The sequence below is a fragment of the Neofelis nebulosa genome, chromosome 5 (assembly GCF_028018385.1).
Source record: "Neofelis nebulosa isolate mNeoNeb1 chromosome 5, mNeoNeb1.pri, whole genome shotgun sequence".
NCBI classification, from domain to species: Eukaryota; Metazoa; Chordata; class Mammalia; order Carnivora; family Felidae; genus Neofelis; species Neofelis nebulosa.
In genome coordinates, this window is record NC_080786.1 from 111,787,643 (window position 1) to 111,805,234 (window position 17,592).

The window sequence follows — 17,592 nt, forward strand, 5'->3', positions numbered from 1 at the left end:
ACCCTCTCCTCCAGGGCTGCAATGTCTACCACCTGGCACAACTGCCTGTAGAGGGTCAGCACTGCTCAACAAGAGTCAATCAATGACTCCATTCCATCCAGGGCTCCTTTGCCATGCTATTCTTCTTCCTGGAATTCTTTAATTCCCCTTCAAGGTCCAGATGAACTTTAACTTCTGTTATGAAGACCTCCCAGATATTTACAGGCCTGATGCTTTTACAAAAATTTTTCCTTCACCAAACTCAGCATCCCAATTTAAACATTAGTTGGTTTTTGGCTTTTGTTCATTTGTTTATCTACTCATCAAAATCTGGGTAGAGTCATACTTTATACTCTCTGCCTCCCTTGCCATGAACTCAGAATCGTAATACATAGACACAGAAGATGCTCAAAAAATAGTTGCTGAGTGTCTGTCTCTTCAAAGAACATAGAAGATGGAGTCTAGGCCTAACTCTTATGTAAGTCATCACACACACACAGACACACACACACACACACACACACACACCACACAGTATTCCCTTTGAATATTCCACTTCCCTCAAATAACAAGGGAAAATATTGTATCTTTTTTACCCACTGAATTCCACTGCAATAAGAAAACATTATAAGCATACGTGTTTCTTTCCCAGGGAATTTTAATAATATTTTCTCATTGTCACTACCTAATTGAAGAATACAAACCCTTTTATCCTCTCGAGAGCATGAAAAATTTTAAATGTTGTGCATGTAGAAGCCATGCATCAAAGTCAATCACCCTCCCACCCATCCTACTACTAATATAGTGGTATAAATGACTGCTGATAATCCTCACATACAAAAAGTGCTATTAGTTATTGAAGGTCCCCATGAGTAGATGAAAAGATACTGCTTTTAGCCTTTTGGAAGTAGATTCCCATTTCTAATCTAAACAGTTGAATTCCACTGTTTTTAATTTCCTCTTGTAATTGTTGGTGAGTGTACATATGAAAGCCTGCATATGTACTTGTGTAATGTGTATGTGTTTTAAGCAGAGAGGAGGGAAGACAGAAGAAGAGAGTTAGACATCTGTTCTGTAAGTTTTTAGTAAATGATAGCCATAGATAGAGGACAAATGGATAGATAGATGGATGGATAAATGGATGGATGGATGGATGGATGGATGGATGGAGACTGTTTTTAACAAGAAGTCAGCAACTTTCAGAGGTGAAGTGACACATACACCACTTTCATATTTTGAGTCTATGATATATTAAAATAAGAAAGAAATGCCAAATGTAAGTTTATGAACTCATGTAAATTTTAAATCCTCGCATTTAACTAAGAACTCATAATTTCTGCAAAACAAAAAAAAAGGTAAGATGATGAAATGGGATTGAGTTACTCATAAGATAACAAGATTTACTTAAAAATTAATTTATAGCAAACTGTAAGTGGCATAGTGTAGTAGTGACACAAATTAGCAATCAATCATATAAGCTTGTACTTCCGTCTTATCAGAAAATATCAGCACTTGAATAAAAATCTCAGAGTCTAAATTTGAGGTCACTGAGAGTCAGCATCAGTGATTCTTCAGGTTTCCAGTGCTAATAAGTGGGTTGGGCCATAGACATTCTGGCATCACTAGGGTAAGTAGCCATTCTGGGTAACTGAAAGTTGATTCTATGTGTTTCAAAAGCCAACTGGAGCAGTATTCATTGGAATTGATTATGTTTAAAAAGTAATCAGCACTTTTTTAAGTTACGATTTGGCAAGAAGCCACTGTTAGGCCACAGTTGACTGTTTGAGAAGGGATTTTGCTCTTGAAGTTTTTATTCCTCGAGTTCTTGGGCCGTCAAAGCAGTATCATGACAAAGTTTTTCCCATTTGCATGGTTTAATATACTCCAAGGGGAAATTTGCTTAGCAAATTTCAAGAGAATTAAAGAAATTTGAATAAATGAAAGTAAGAAAAGTTTCTGGTCAAGACTTAATCAGTATTCAGTTGATTTAAAAGTATAAGGACAGGGGCGCCTGGGTGGCTTAGTCAGTTAGGCGTTCGACTTCAGCTCAGGTCATGATCTCACGGTTCATGGGTTCAGGCCCCGCATTGGGCTCTGTGCTGGCAGCTCTGAGCCTGGAGCCTGCTTCGGATTCTGTGTCTCCCTCTCTCTCTGCTCCTCCCCACTCATGCTCTGTCTCTCTCTCTCTCTCAAAAATAAACACTAAAAAATAATTAAAAGAAAAAGTACAAGGGCAAAATCACTGTAAATAGCATCCCATAGCATCTTGCACACATATTTGCCTCAATGGAGCTATGCAATAAACGGCACATAAAATGAATCAAAAGCTAAAAGTCAATGAATGGAAGTAGGCAGGCAATGAATGATCATTACCTCTTTTTCCTGCTGGATTCAGAACACTCTCTTCCATTAATCCTCACTCCTTAGGTTGTGTGTGATATTGTGTTAGCCCTCATACCAAATCCCAAAAAGCAAGAAGGAGATTGGAGATATCAAGGCAGAGGGCAAGGAAGAGTGACTAGCACACAGTAGGCTCTCAATAAATGACAGCAATTCCTTTCCCTTCCTATCCCTTCCTGTTCCCTGGATCTTCTTTATATAAGTGGCATACCTGAGCTGTGAAACTTACATCAGAGGATTAAGAATATATTAAATAGAAGTCTTATATATATGTCATAATCTAAAAAGATAAAGAACTTACAGATTCAGAAGTTGGCAGTAAATGAAAAAGTTTAAAACATGATGTGATAGGATTTTCAATGTGGTTTCTATGAATTTTATTGTTGTTTTAATACTTATAGTGCCATAAATAGAGAGGAAGGAAGGAAGGAAGGAAGGAAGGAAGGAAGGAAGGAAGGGCGGGAGGAAGGAAGGGAGGGTAGGAGGGAGGGAGGAAAGAGGAGCAGATAAGAGAGAAAAACTGTACAAAGCAGAAATACTTCAGAGTTCTATAGTAGAAAAGGCACCATATTCTGGCCTGAGCTCTGCCCCATCTGTGTATCCCTGAACAGAATACTGCACAGCTTACCCTGTAGTAATGTAAACTGTAAGATGAGGGAAGCAGATTCTCTCCAAGATCTATTCTCTATCATCACTTAGTGCAAGCCCAATGAATTAGATGGCAGATAAGAGAGATACAAAGTTATATGCCTCTACGTTTATCCCCTAAGTCCAAATCCTACTACAAAACACTGAATATTATTTCTACCAGAGGTTGCTGAAGTCTCTCTGCAACTCAAAACCTGGTGCCACTATTTACTAGCTCTGTGATCTTGGACAGGTTACTTAATCTCTCTGTTCCTCAGTTGTGTTTCCCACAGGGTCATTATGTGGATCGAAGTTGATATTATATGTAAAGCATATATTACATGGCATCCATTAAACATTAAATGTGTCGTCCATTATTGTTGTTATTGTAACAAAGATGTAATATAAACAAAACCAGCATAGGATAGAAAGGATTAACCTGTATTACAGAAGCAGTACATGATGAAAATACATAGGTATGTAGTTGATCAGTAGGAGGCTGGTGATCAGTAAGCACAATGACATAGCAGTCTGATGTGGTTACCTGAAATGCTAAGAAAATTTATGTTTACATACATATACAAAAGACTTTACAAAGTCTGTAAAGGGGAAGATAATCCTGATATACTGAAGTAATTTGTTCATTCTGAGCACAAACGCTTAGAAACAGGGTATGAAAAGGCTCAAATTATAAAAATACAAATAGTTTAAGATTCAGGACAAGCTGTCTTCAAATATTTAAAAAACTGTCATGTCAAAGCAATGTATTTATTCAATATAACTCCCTAGAAAGACCAGGAATAGTCAGTAGAAGTGAGAGGAAGGCAGTTTTCAGTTTGGAATGGAATGGACTTGTTGGGGAGTAAAAAATCCCTGGAGCTATTCAGCACTAACTAATGACAACAGCATTTCTCATGTACTGAATGAGCATTTGGCAAGCATGCAAGACAACGGTGTTAAATGATAGAACAGAATTAATATTAAAAGTTCAGATTGCTCCATTAAATTTTTGGCTGGAGTTGTCAATCCATGGCCTATCTTAGTGGCTTGATTTGATTACCAGCAATACAGAGATCTTCAATTTAAAATAAATGGAACAAAAATATTGCATTTTTCACCCATAAAGTGGATAACTAGTTCATTAATGCTTCAAATTATTTCTGTAGTTACTACAGACCTAGATAAATTATTCTAACTTTAATTATAATTTCAGATATATTCTTTCTGACAGTTCTAATGACATTATTTAATTAAGCCATTTTTGATTTTTCATGTTTCCGAAAAAGAGATATGCAGGCCCATAAAACATAGTGGCTGGGTCACCAATTTGCTTTTGACCTCAGGACAAGTCCTTTCACTTCTCTGAGGTCCAATTATCTCATCTATTTAAAAAGGGGGAACAAGGGATGGCAATAAATAGAGTAGATATTTTGTAAGGTCTTTTATACTCTAAAATGTGATTTAATGAAATGATCACTCTTCAAAATAAAACTCAAAGCACATTTCTTAATTTGTTCATCATTTTTCCCAGTGAAGACATCTTTAATTATAATATAGGGAATTGAAGCATTTAGTCTGTAACACCACCACTGACTGCTCTATGAGACAGTTTTATGCTGTCCTTCTGGGGTTTGGAAGAAGTTATTTGACTGAGGGAGGGGATTTTACAACTGAAACCATCTTCACATCAAGCAATAATTAACTGTAAATAAAGGACAATGCAGAATTGAGGACAGTAGGGAGATTACAGGATGTCTCTTTCATAAATCTAATCTTAGAATGAACCATTTACTCTACTTCCTAAACACTTTATTTCCTCAGGCCTTCTAGACCCATTTCAGTGAGTTTATATGATTAAAAGTTTATCCTGTTTTTCTATAATTGAGTTTCCAATGATAAAAGAAAACACATAAAGTAACTTACCCAGCTGTTTTTTACCCTTAGCCAAGTATTCCAATGACATCCTAAACTATACCAATGACTTCCAACTAATAAAACCTGTTCAACTGTACTTTGAACCCAGAGATCTTTCTCTACAAATATTTAGCCTGAAATCAAAGTCCACAACTATATTCTGTTGACTATTTTCTTTAAAAATGCACTACTTAAAAAAGATATGGGGTAAAACTTTTTGACAAGGTCTCTTTAAAGAGGGACTGGACAAAGCACTGAGAACAATCTGTACTGGCAAGGGACAAAAAAGATGACCTAATAGGTCTTTTCTGTCTCTAATTTCTGTGATTCGAGGATTTTTTTACTCTTGCAGTAATACTTGTGAGTTCAACAGTTTCTCAAAACTATTATTAGTTACCAAGGAAACACAAACTGTTTGCAGAAATAAATAAGCAAATGAACTGGACCTAAATAGCAGGCTTTTCCAGCTTCCCATTTAATAATCTTATGGTGGTGTCATCTTATCAATTCTTCTTTCTCCTCAAGTCATTCTGCTCACCTATCGGCACGCTCACTGGAGTCCCAAAACCAACTCATAGTATCCCACGTAAACCAAGAACAGGAGGTCCCTGGATCAACAGGAGATTATCTCTTAAATGTAGACTTTGTTGTTTCACTTGTTGAAGAACAAAAACTATAGCACTGTCAGTGGGACAGCAGGTAGTGGTTGGTTTTACAAGTATCATTTCTAGAGAAAGTATGCAAATATATGCTTTTAAATGACCCACTACCTACAGAAAAGCAATGAACATGATTAAAATATATAAATAACGATAAAAAGACACAATACACACATATGGCCCACAGTGTAAAAACAAAGATGTTTTACAAATGTTTATAAAAAGACTAAAAGGAAACATAGAGTGGTTGACTCTTGAACAATGTGGGGATCAAGGGCACCAAGCCCTGTGCAGTCAAAAATCTGTGTACAAATTTGCCTCCCCCCAAAAAAAACTACTTATAATTTGCTGTTGAACAGAGGCCTTACTAATAATATAATTAACACATATTTTGTATATGTATTATATACTGTATTCTTACAATAAAGTATGCTAGAGAAAAAATATTAAGAAAATCAATAGAATAATACGTTTATAGGACTACACTGTAAAAAGTCTGCATATAAGTAGACCTATGCAGTTCAAACCTGTGTTTAAGGGTCAACTGTACATCAAATTGTTAATAGTTGGCAGTATTCATGTGGTATGACTAGATGTAAAATGTCTTTCTAGTTTTCTGCATTTTCCAAATTATCATGGGCACTGAACTGTTTTAAAATTAATTTTTAAAGCCACAGAAAATCATGTTACTAACAGGCTTCCCATTCCCTAACATTACTACTGTATTACCACTGACATTGTTGCTATAATCAGCCTGAGTTTGCTTTCAAGGGTATAAATCCCTGTTATAAAATCAAAGTCAGCTAAAGTATGAACAGGAATAGTTGAAGAGCCTCTGGAAACCTCAAGGACTATGGAGGACAGGAGATCTGGGTTGCAGATAAGAATGAGAGGGTCTCTCTGTAAATCCAGGTTCACTGTAGCCCACTAACTATTTGTGAAGGGCCATAGGCACACAGTGCAAGTGCTTGCTGCCTGGGGATATGGTATATTTTTTGTGGGCATTTATGTGTACAGAACTAGTCAAAAGACACCTGGGGAATAGGAAGAAGAGGGAAAGGAACAGGTCAGTTAGAAAACTAATTGTTCAGGGTGGTTGGTTGGCTCAGTGGATAGAATGTGCAACTCTGATCTCAGGGTTGTGATTTCAAGGCCCATGAAGGGCATGGAGCATACTGAAAAAGTAAAATGCTATTTAAAAAAAGAAGAAGAAGAAGAAGAAAGAAAACTGATTGTTCTTGGCATGGAGAGAAGGTGCTTTTGCCCTCAAACTTCCCTTTTGGCTTTACATTCTACAGCTGCCCACTTGTGGTGCTCAATCCATTCCTCTGAGGTTGTACAGCAGCAGAGGAGAGATCAGCACCAGATACATGGCAGGCTAGCCCAGTGCTCAGAGACAAAGCTGCTTTGCAAGAAGCCTGACAGTGAGGTGTCAGAATGTTCCCTGAGATAGAAATACTTTAGTGCCAAAGGGTCGCACTCTGGCCAATCCAACTGCAGCCTAATGCAATGTAAAACCACAGAACTCTGCCTCCATCTCATGCCATCCTGGATCTGTCTCCACTATACTCAGCTTCTCATACAGAACAATGCCTGTGATAAGAATTGTTGTTTTTCTTTGTATGTTACAATGTTTCCATGTATACTATTTTATAGAGGAGGCAAAAGAGCAAACATTATCACATTCAAAGTTAATGTTACCATCCCACAGATTCCACCAGTGCAGTGACCCCTTAACTGATGAAAGAAGCAGTAATGAAAATTGTGGGCAGCTGTAAGAAAGGTGCATTATGAATACTGCTTCTCTTGCACTTATTTGGATGACTAGAAGACTTCACCAGTCACAAGTAGAAACAAAGGCAGGGAGACAAGACATGAAAGAAAGTAAGAGTAGTGATTTCACAAAGAGAAACTGGATTTGACATGCTTAGTAACACATTAATGGTATTTTTAAACATTTGTGGACATTGCTAATAACATCGGTTGCCGTGGTCACTGTATTAAACTCCTGGCATTAGCTTGAACCAGGGGAAATTGCTGATACTGAACTGTTTTTGACTATCTAACAAGGTGATTCATACAGTTCAACTGAATTGATACATCCTAGTTTCCACCCTTGCTGCCTACAAACCCCTCTTCCTCATTAGAAAGCAATTAGATCGGTAGAAAAATTCCTTAGTACCCTTTCCAAATCACAACTTAAAGCTACTGCTGATTTAGATCATAAATTTAAATTACTTATTATAGAAATGCCTTTAATTTGTAGCTATACTTATTTGTAGGAAATTTTGCCTTATAAAATGAGAAGGGTCATACAGCAACTGGGCAGGAAATTTTTCAGTAAAAAAAGTAAAAGTTTTCTTAGCCAAGACTGAGGCACCGTGCTCACAACACTATTCTTTTGATAATGAATATACGTCAGAAGCCAAGAAAACAAAAACTACATCTCAAAGAGAATGTTCATAGGAAAGGAGAGGGAAATAAAAGTCTACTTGTCGATTCATGTGGCCAGTGGAGTACATTACTAATGGCTGGCTGGAGTTAGCAATACAAGACCCAGGGTTCTCGAATCAGTTTGATAAAGATACCCTCCTACTCAAGACCCTGGACTTTCATCTGTAGCAAAAATGTCATAATATTCTGATTTTATTAGAACAAGACTTGTCAACATCCTCGAAAATGTTGTCTTAATAAATATGCAAATCTATGATGTTTCCAATGTGAATGACTTCCCTAGGGTTATTCAGTGCATAATTAGGGTGGTTCTGGGGGGGGGGGCGGGCTGCAAAGGTCAGTTTTGGTTTTCCTAGTTTAACATTCAGTCTGGAAACATAGAAACTTCTCAGTTAAATCTGAACACTTCTTTACCAACACTTCTGAAAGATTCTGAGCAAACCATTAAGAGGAGACTAAGGCTGTATATATAAACACTGGTTCAAATCTCCGCATTTGTTACTTTAATAGCCGTCTGACTTTGGTCAAGCCATTCTACTCTTCCAAATGTGTTTCTTCATCTGAAAAGTATGAATAATACCACCTTACGATGTGTTATGCAAATAAAATGATGGAGTGCATGTAGAACACTAAGCATGGTGGCTAGCATGAACTAAAAGCGCAGCAAGTGTTATTATTGGTTCCTGAAGAGAATGGGTCTACACCATGATCTCAGCCGGAATGCTGAGTCATAGCTGGGTCAGAGATCACTGCTTCAGAAAGTAACAGGGCACCGGGCAAGGCACACAAAGAGGAGAAGTCCTGATCCTCTCTTCTCTGGCTTCATAACCAGAGGCAAGTCTTATATCCACTTAACTTCTCTGTTCTTCAGCTACTGCAGCTAAAGAAAAGGAGGAAATAATGCTGACAGATTTTATAGGGGAAGTGGGAAGTCAAAAATATGAAAATAAATGCAAAACATGAGTATAAAAAATGTGGGAAAGAAATAAAAGATGGTGTCCAATGTTAGGAAACCTCTGTACCTATGAGGGGAAAGGGGGCAAAATCGGTTACAAAAATGCTGGCTTTGGGTAAAGATCTTTTATGTTAGTAGTCTGCAACTGAGATTCAGGTGTTTATGCGATTTTCACAGCAGTCATTTTATCTCATTTGAAATAAATCAAATCTAGCATAAAAGTCTCAAAAACATGGTTAATAAGTACAAGGCAAGCACAGGAGACTAAAAAGATTCAAATACACTTCACAACTATAAGGTCGAGTAACAAAACTCACAAACCAATATCTAAAATGTTAATATGAAAATACAAATCAAATATTGAATTTTAAGCTCAGCTGAAGGGTATGGTCATTAGCTTCTCAAAACAGTATATATAAGAAGCAGGAGTAGTTTAACAGGCTTCTCTGTAGGCAGAGTGATCTAGAAGAACTATTAAAGTGAGCCCACAGTTTAACAAAGATGACACACATTCTGTGCCCTGTATCTTTTTTCACCGTTTTCACTAACTATACATTCTATGCAACCAGGCATTCTCTACTCCAAACTAAGGAAAAGATACAAGCTATTTTCATTACTCCTGTTTGACAAATAATTCTATAGACATATGTATGTCATAACAGGAAACAATCCTATTTTACTGTTTATCTAAAAAGAGTTAAATAGACTCAAAATGTTACTCAATTCATTTGAAGCTTGCAAATAAGACAGCCACATCCCTAATTTACTTAGCAGATTCATATACTTGGCTAGGACTTTCAGAGATTACTTCTCTTATTGATGTGCAAAATAATTGGGAACATAATTCTCATTTCCCAGAAAAAGAATTTATAAAAGTAAAATCTGCCCCACACTAGGTAACATGCTTAATTCGGTCATATTTGGTCAGTTTCTTTTTTCTTCTCTTGTCTTTATTTTGTTTGCTGGTGGCAGGGAACAAATGGCTTAAAACTTGTTCTAAAGTTCTATTTTTATACTTTGTCTTGAAAGTACAGCACAACACATTTATCTTTACTTTTAATAAATATTTTTCTCTGCCAAATAAACTGATTAGTTTTAACTACTTTCGTTAAACACAGGCATGCAGAAATGAGGAACTAGGAGGTTCTTTCAGGAAAAACACTGAAAAAAAAAAAAGATTTCATCTGGCCTTCCCATCATCACTTCAAGAATTGTTTGGTAGTTACATCATCAGGAAATAAAATACTATCCTCTGAGGACCCCTACTCTTTACAAAAAGGAAGGAGAAGGTTTGAAGTCTAAATCACCTCGGGATGTCTCAAAAAACAAAACAAAAAAAAAAAAAACCAACAAAACTTCTGGCTCCCTCTCCTACCTCCCCCCAGCAACCAAAAAACAAATGTAACAAAAATGTATTTACAAAAGTTTAAATAAGAATAACAGGATGTGCATTTAAGAATTTGAGGCAATAACAGAAGCTTTAGAGCCCCGGAGGGAGAAAAGTTACTAACGGATCGACCATGACCCCCAATGACTTGGTTAGCCAGGCAGGAGGGCGCCGGCGTCCCGGGCCCGCCGCCCACTCCCCTCCTCGGGGAGCCGGGGACCGACAGTCCGTTCACACGGTCGGAGCGTCAGCGGAGCTGAGGCGCATTGCTGCCGCGCCACCGCCGCCGCCGCTGCGGATCTGGTTGTCACCGGCGCCCCCGCCGCCCGCGCCGCACATGCGAAGCGCCTTATAAGGCAGCGCGGTGACGTAACGCCCTTAGGCCGGGCGCGCTCGGCGCCCCGCTCGCATTGTTCGGGCGACTCCCGGAGCGCGCACAGCCCGCTCGCAGCGCCGCCAGACAGCGGCCCCCTCCCGGCCCCCCGCCCGGCCCCGGCGCAGGCAGCTCAGGTAAGCCCGGGAGAGCCGCTCCGCTCCAGCAAGGGGCACTGCTGTCAGACAGCCAGGCTGACTGTAGGTGGCTTTTAAAGTTACCAGCATCACGAACTGCAGACAGGTTTCGAAAAGCGCGTCCAATGAACTCTGGGTTCAAAACCTTTTAAAACTCACACAAAACTTAGAAAGTTTACTCACACGGAGAAAACGGATTTCAGATTTGATTTTAAATGAGGGGAGCTGGGGAATGACTATATACTACATTCTCCAAGCGAGCCGCACACCGAATCCTGCCTGTATGGAGAAATCTTTGGGAATGGGGGCGGGGGCGGGAGGGGGGAGGGAGTATATTGTAATACCACAACTCTATCTCCTGATCTTCTCTCTCCTCGGACTTAAATTCCCTTATGTCTGACAAGAGCAGAGTGCGAAACACTGCCACATGGTAGTGATTTATTAGTGCCGTTTCTCACCCCCTCCCCTTTGTGAATCTTCATACAAAACACCAGAAAATCCCTGTTAGAAATATAGCTTGTAATTAGGAGGACTCTAACTTAAAAAGTTGAGCTTTTTAAGCTTCAAAAAAATCTTACGAGCAAAAGCATATGGCAGTCTGTGTCAGACGTAACTCATAATTTTGAGTTCCAACTTTTTACTTCCACTCCAGTAAATGGATAAGTGACAAACTGAAAAAGATAACGCTAGCTTCTCTAGAGTAATATTTTTGGACACAGTTTGTTGTGTTATGTAGAAACACTAAAAGGTAAAGCCTATAGAAGAATTTTGTCAATCAGTGGCATTTTGAACTTACATCTGAACCCTGAATAGGTTATTGCTATAAATGAACTTTTACCATCTGATAATTGAACACCTGGATGAAAATCTACATGTTTTCACATTTCAGAATAAAAATTAGCAGAAGAATTAAAAATAAAATACACCATGTCACATTTAAAACACTGGAATAGGAAATTAAAAAATCATGTATCACTCAAACTGTATTTGGTCTGAACATACATTGTAAAATAAAACTTAAGAAATGTCTGACAATTATTTTTCTTTTTAAATAGCATCTGTATTTTATTTATCATTTGAAACAGCATTTGTTTATATGCCCCAGATTGGGGATTTATCTTTGTTTCTAGTAATTCCTGTGGTTGAGTATTTTAAAACATATAATATTGGTGCCTACTACTTTTGCTTCATAGTTCTGTTTAGTTTGCTAATTTTGTTTGCAGCAATGCAAGATTTTGGTTTTAGTATTCTAAAAGAAAAATTATATGTTATTTGGTTTGAAGATAGGCTATATGAACTGCAGGTTAGTACTGAAAAGTAGGATTTCTCCAAAACTATTATTTTAAATCTAGGGAAGCCTACCATAAGAAAGAGGGGCCAACACCCAGGTCATTGTGGAGAAGTACAAAATATGCACAGAAAGTTGTTTATTTCATATAGGCTGTAATTGGAAACGGAAAAATTCTTCCTTTGGTAAAAAGGTATTCCACTCTTCTGAATCTGATAGAGGAGGAGGGAAACAGAAACCCTCCATTACTGTTTCAGCTATACCCAAAGTGCCATCTGTACCATAAACTATAGCTCATCTGTTGAAAATCATAACCTCTATTAAATCTCTAACAGCTGTGTTTCCCAGGGTCTGCATTTTATTTTATTATTATTATTATTTATTTATTTTTTTTACAAAAGGCAAGCACCACTTTTTACTCTGTAAATGACACACTCCAATATTCCACACTTTTTTTCCATTTACTAACTATAAAGCATGGTTCAAAAACAAATCATCCATTGAGACCCCTTTTAAAACTGAAAGTTAAACAAGATTTGTTGTGGATACATTATCACACAGTGGACTCTCTGAATGAGCATTTATTAGTCCTGGGGACACTCTATATGATGGAAAAAATGTTTTAGATAGATGGAATATAAACTTTTACATTTCCAAATAAAGCACATACAAATTTTATGCTTAATAAATTAATTTGCCTTTTATGGCAATTGACCTTAAATGTGAAGCACTTGTATTTTTGTTATATTTTCCTAATGCTGTGAGGGAATCTATAGAAAGAGGCAATATGAAAACACAAACCAAGCTCTGAACTTTATTTTCAAGTCTACTTGCAATTCCCATAAATTTGCCTTCTCAAAAGGCTGTGAACTTTGTTTTAGGTTTCTCTGTCTCGCCTTCCTCCCCCCAAAAATGACTTTGGTAATAAATGGATTTTGAGGTAAAAAGTGAAAATGGAGCACCAAGAATAAAATTCCATTTTCTTCTTAAGTCATGTTCTGTCCATATCTAATGCTTCAGAGCAAAGTGAATGCTTTTACAAGGTGAACAGAGAAAAAAATACAGCCTCCTATTTGAGGGGAAAAGGAAGGCGGGAGCAGGAAGAGGACTGTTTATAAAAGACTGGATATTGTGGCAATATGTGATGTAAACCAATATTGGTCTCAACCTGCTTCATGTACTGAAATCTGTTGTTCACACAGCCAGTCATTATCTCTGAAAAATTTAACACATCCTACCTTATCCTCTTGGGCGTATCATTAATTTTAACTTTTTTTTAAAAGTTTATTTAATTTGTTTTTGACTATGGATGTAGCTTCAATTTAATCTGATTGTTTAGTTTCTGTAAATTATGTTTTAAATAAGGATTTAAAGATGAAGGGACACTGCATATGCAGCCAGCATCACACACTTTCAAAGAAACTTTTCTGTGGCTGCTTCTGCCATCACTACAGTATTTATGGGCCCACCAACCCCATCACTTATGTTTAATATGTGCTGGGTCAGTTTCTACTTTGAATGTTAGATGCACTAATTCCTAGCAGATCATCACCAACACTGTTGTATGCCCTCCTGCATCCTTCTTTTTCTTAAAAAGCAGAGTTAAAATTATCTCTCCCCTGACTTTCTTCTATTCTGACATTACCTCTGACTGGAAAAGCTGAGAAAAACAAAAGTGGGAAGGCTCTCCAAGGAAAGTCCCTTGGTTCTTTTTCAGATATGGAGAAGCATTCCCTTTTCATGCTGTTTCTCTCAGAAGCTTGAGCACACTAAGATACGACAGCAGCAATTTTAATTCTGAGCCCAAGAACAGAATAACACATTAGCAGTGTTCTTTCTCCACTTAGACCATCCTCACATTCCTATTCCCTATTGGTTCCAAAATAAGATTAACTCTTAAAGACACTATTATTTTTTAACGACAAGCTTGAGGAATTGTGGGGGGGGGGGGGGGCGGTATGTGGATAAGAAGGTATGTAGAGCCATAGGTATGTAAGTGTACCATTAAGGCAGGTAAAGGTGTAGCCAGACATACACTCACCTTCTTGTTTTTGTCTGTAACTACGGATTCTAGCCTAAAGGACAGTTTTATCAGTAAAAGAGATCACATCTTACATCAGAATAGCAAACACACAACTCCATAGATGGGAATTTGAGAAGAAACTTGATCATAAGTTTTTTCATATGAACAATGGGATGCCCTAGGCCCCAGAGAAGCGCTCTCTCTCTCTCTCTCTGGCAAGGAATATCCACAGAGCTTTAGAGCTAGAAGAGGCCTTGGAGGCCATCTGATCCAAATGCCTCACCTTACAGAAGAAACTGAAGTTCACAGCGTGACTTGGCTCAGAGACACAAAATTACTCAGAGGCAGAGCCAGGGCCCCCTGCATTCTTGGGCTATAGCTTTTGGTTTCCCCTTAAATTAGTGCTAGGAAGAGATGAAGGCAGAAGCCCCATAAGAAGCCCTGGCACTAGAGGTGTTAATTTGGATACAAAATCCATTAAAAAAGAAAACAGAAAGGTTCAAAGTTCTTGTTAATGAGTATAAGTAGTAAGAAGGCAAGGCAAAGGAGGAAGGTAAAAACCAATAGAGTTAAACCAGGCTACTACAATGGAGGGGGGTGATAAAAGAAAGACAAAGGAAACAAATAATAACTGTACTTAAAGGTCCTCTGGGTGGCAAAGCTCACTCTGCTTAAAAGTTGAGTGGTTCCCTAGGAAGAATGTATATATGCTCTATGTCAAAGACATTTAGGTCTGAACCACTAATTTGACAACTGACTTCTTCTCAGCATCTTCCAACGAAGCATTCTACACTCTCCAGACCTCCCTAGCTAGCAGGGTCCCATTCAAAACTCACAATGACCCAATATCTTTAAAACAACTGAGAACTTCCCTGAAAACTGCAGAGGAAGTAACTAATGAAGGCTGTGAGCTCCTGGTGATACTTACCCTGCTTTACTTCCCTTCACACAGTGCACTGCTACATGACACTAAATTACACATTAGCTGCTTATTTGTTTATTGTCTTTCTCCTGGACTATAAACTCCCTGAGGGTCAATTTTGCAACCAACTTTATTCCTAGTGCCTGGCAAAGTACCTCGCTATAGTTAGTAAGCATGTCCCTGGGACAAGAAGGGTGCTGAATAAATGTACCAACAAATAAATTACAACCTAGAAGCTCCTTACTTGGTAAGAAAACTATGGGCTAGGAAAGGCCCCTTCTTTGAGATTCTGTTCAGGGGCCCAAAACAAATCTCTGCCACTATCTGAAGTAACCACATTGAACTGACTACAAGCACAAAAACCAGAAAACAAATCAGGCTCAGATGAAATCAATGCAGTAAAATGTACTTCGTACTACACAGTATGGGGCATGGAATGGGTGGGAAACAAAATATGGATGAGCAGAATGTAGTGGTTTTTGTCTTTAAGGAAGTGGAGGTACCTTTGTTTTTCCTAATCTCTGTGCCTCATATGAAGACCTAGAAGATGCAGTCATTGGACCCAAACAGCTTGTCCTTGCCATAAAGAGAAACCAGCAGATTGCCTTTTCCCAAGCATACACTTTGACTCTCAAGTTTCTATGGGTCATTCAGTGCATCTGCCAGGTTTTACAGAAAAGGAGTGAATTTTCTATAGTTTCAGTTAGGTAATTCCAATGTCAATCATTGAAGCCAGCCTAGGGCTTGTAACTCAGCAGCAAACATTTACTTAAATATCTTCCAGGCACTGTGCTAAGCACCAGGCAGGCCAGCAACTAAGTCCTCTACACACTACACATGTCATTAACCCAGCTACACCTACTAAAACTGATTGGCACCATATTGGTGACAGTGACTAAGATCACCAGCAGCTCTTGCACAATGGCCCTGTCTCTGCTCTTTTTTTAATGGACTGATAAAGCAATATAGGTAAAACAGGTCAGCGTACATAAAAATTAAGCGAAGGTAAACAGTGTGGGCTGTTTAACAAAAAAACCCAACTAACCAGAATATAGTTATAATCTCCAAGCTTCCTTGCTTACTTACTAATAACACTAAGTTGGCATGGACAAATAGTGTTTATCTCAACAGTACAACTAATTAGTAGGAGTAAAGGTTCATAAATCCAAGTTCCATTCTTCTTGTCTCTACCATCTATTCCCTGGGTAAGCCTCCTATAGCCTTGGCTTCCACATACCTAACAAAAAAAAAAAAACAAAAAAAACACAAAAAACACAAAAAAAGAAACACTGTCATCCACCACAAGCATCTTTCAATACTGGGGAAGGACAGAATAATGAGCAGTAACCCTTGAGGGTAGGTACACCAATCAAGCAGAACTGAAGACTATATAAAAATAAAAGCTACTGATCATATCATTACAGAAAAATTAGCTTAAGAAACTGAAAGGGATGTGAGGAAAAAGTCTCTTAAGCACAGAGAAAAGATTAACAACTATAGTACTGGAGCCTGTGAGAGCTCCAGATCACTGTACCAAGTACAGCCTCAAAGATGAGTTCAGCCCTTCAAGATGGGCGGAGCAGACAGAAGCAAATCTGCCAGATTTACTGTATCTCATGGCCCACCAGGGTTGGAACAAAAGTTTAAAGGTGAACTAAGTTTTCTCCCTCTTTTTAAAATTCTTTTTTAAGTGAACCAAAACAGAAAACAAATCTCTGAGCAGAAATCATAAAAGGAATGTGAAACATTCATCACATTTGGGTTGACAAGACTTAAGTGACTGCTGCTGTTACATCTGAAGAAAAGGAAGGAGCTGCTTAGCCTAGAAGCTTGAGAAGAGCAGGAGAAAGTTCCTTCTTGCTAAAGACAAAGGGCCACGCAGTGAGATGGTAAGCAAGTCCCTTAGCCTTAGTTTGTTAGTCTGTCAGTTTGAAATGGCAGAGGAGGTAAATCACTCTGGAGTCTTGTGAAAGGTAATCCTTTGCTGCTAAAGGAAAGATTATCTATTCTTTAAAAATAGTATTGATTCACTTATTATCAAGATAGTTACACACTCATATTATTACAAGAAATACATTATGTTTGAAGTTGCATATTATCCTTCAGGTTTTCATACAACTGGATACATGGGGCAGGCAGAGCTTTCAGATAAAGGTGAGAACAATTTTGTTAAGTGATTTGGCATTCCACTCATCTCCACTAAAATTATCCCTTTCAAGATTCTTAAAATTCCATAAAATTCACTGGGCTGGTAAAGATGCAAAGAATCAGAGGCAAGGTTAAGATTCTATGGCGGAACTTCCCTCATCTGGACTTTATTTAAATTTGTCTTCAGGTGCATTCCTCATTTCACTAAAGGTTTGTCCCTCCTCAGAAATGACAGAAACAAGAGGAACAAAACTTTACTTCTTCTTCTGCTTTAATAATAAGAGCAAATCCTGAGATCTTTAGGTATTATTCAGCCCAGGAGGGAG

At 38.1% G+C, this 17,592-nt stretch overlaps 2 protein-coding genes across 6 annotated transcripts in view; one reads left to right on the plus strand and one right to left on the minus strand.

The window, feature by feature from the left end:
- The window catches only part of CMSS1 (cms1 ribosomal small subunit homolog), a 383,233-nt gene that overhangs the window by 312,041 nt on the left and 53,600 nt on the right, over nt 1–17,592 (minus strand). The gene's annotated exons all lie outside the window — the stretch shown is intronic.
- The window catches only part of FILIP1L (filamin A interacting protein 1 like), a 304,022-nt gene that overhangs the window by 238,735 nt on the left and 47,695 nt on the right, over nt 1–17,592 (plus strand). Inside the window, exon 1 of one of the 3 annotated variants that reach the window (XM_058731622.1) lies at nt 10,755–10,885. The exons of 1 other annotated variant lie outside the window; for it this stretch is intronic. The gene's annotated coding sequence lies outside the window, so the exon portion shown is untranslated. Of the gene's footprint in view, nt 1–10,754; nt 10,886–14,163; nt 17,008–17,592 lie in introns of those variants that run through there. One more of the 3 variants, XM_058731623.1, reaches the window with a different exon arrangement.